The sequence below is a fragment of the Topomyia yanbarensis genome, chromosome 2, assembly GCF_030247195.1.
Source record: "Topomyia yanbarensis strain Yona2022 chromosome 2, ASM3024719v1, whole genome shotgun sequence".
Classification (NCBI taxonomy): domain Eukaryota; kingdom Metazoa; phylum Arthropoda; class Insecta; order Diptera; family Culicidae; genus Topomyia; species Topomyia yanbarensis.
The window spans coordinates 299,452,956-299,454,433 of NC_080671.1; positions in this window are offsets into that span (position 1 = coordinate 299,452,956).

Sequence of the window (1,478 nt, forward strand, 5' to 3'; positions counted from 1 at the left end):
CGGTGAAAAAATTTCTCCAGGTGTCATTCGTAATAGATGCTACTTCTCCATATTGCGACATGATTTGTTTGATGAAATCCTCCTTCGTGCGCGGGGCCAAATCATGGATACGCACGTCCACCATGTCGTTTTCCATATGCACGGGGATCTTGATTCTGGTGTTATTAAATTCGACCTCGTGTTGCATGTTGTTCTTTGCAATAAAGTTTTCGGCCTGTGCTAAGCTTCTAAACGTGATCAAAACACAGTTTTTACGTGATGTAGCTGAATGTAGGTAACTTCAGCGAGATTAAGCTCCATTTTCACTTTAACTAATTGTTCCACTTCCTTAACTGTTCGTGTTATCCCGTAGCATAGACACTTTTGCTTCATTTGGCAAACTGATTTTACTCCGCAGCCGGGGCAACGATACAATTTGTATGTGCACTGATATAGAACAATAGCTAGCTTGATTCACTGGTGCCTGTAGCCTGCTATAGCGTAGCAATTTTTTTTGCTTCTGCTTTTTGCGACATCAGAAGGTAGACCTTCTAGTTCTTTTGGTAATACATTTAACAAATTTCACGTACCGTCAAGTCACCAGTTACCGTGCGTTTAGGTGGATTTGACGTGACCTATCTAAATACGTCACAATTTAGAAATAATATAAAACTATTACCAACAAAACGAGAATAAGTAGTTGAGGACATTTGTTTGGCACCAGTGCACGTTATATGATCAACTTACCGTGTATTTAAAATTTTGATTCAACTTTAGTTGGAATGTTTCAATAAAACGATGAAACGAAAGGATTTGGGATCTGGATCTCTCCGATGGATTTAGGAAGCTAGTTCTTTAAATTTCGTGATTTTGAAACTGCACGGTGAACGAAACATGCACGGCGACTGGCGACTTGAAGGAAAATTAGAAGATATTAGTAATCAGTGTTTTCATTCGATTTGTAGACAATTTTCTTTAATCAATTAAATTGTGGGCAGTTTCCTTCAGTTGATTTAATCATTTAAATTTATATTTTGATCCTATTGATTACCAAAAATCCTTCCTAACTGGGGTTCTAATCTACCAGACCAATGCTAGTCTTGAAAATAGTTTCATTTAAATAGTATATATCAAAAAATTGTGTTAGCATGATGCCTTGGAACTGGTAATACTCGCAGAACACAAGACAAAGAAAATAGAAGTTGAACCGTCTCTGCGCATCTACAAATCGCTTGCTAAATCAGAAGATTTTGTACGAATTTCGACATTCTCTTCGTTCGAACATTTTATGGATATTTTTCTACTCATTTCGGTTTAGTATCTTCTTTGCCTTTTAAAGGTGTAGCTTGGAACACCTAGTGTTTTCCAGCACCGTCAAGCATTGTCATATTCGGTTAGCGCATAAAACTGTGAACTCTAGAATATACTTTGTTGTAACGAGAGTAAGTACTATAACCTTTCTTGTGACAATGAACATATTTTTAGGATTGTCTTAGATT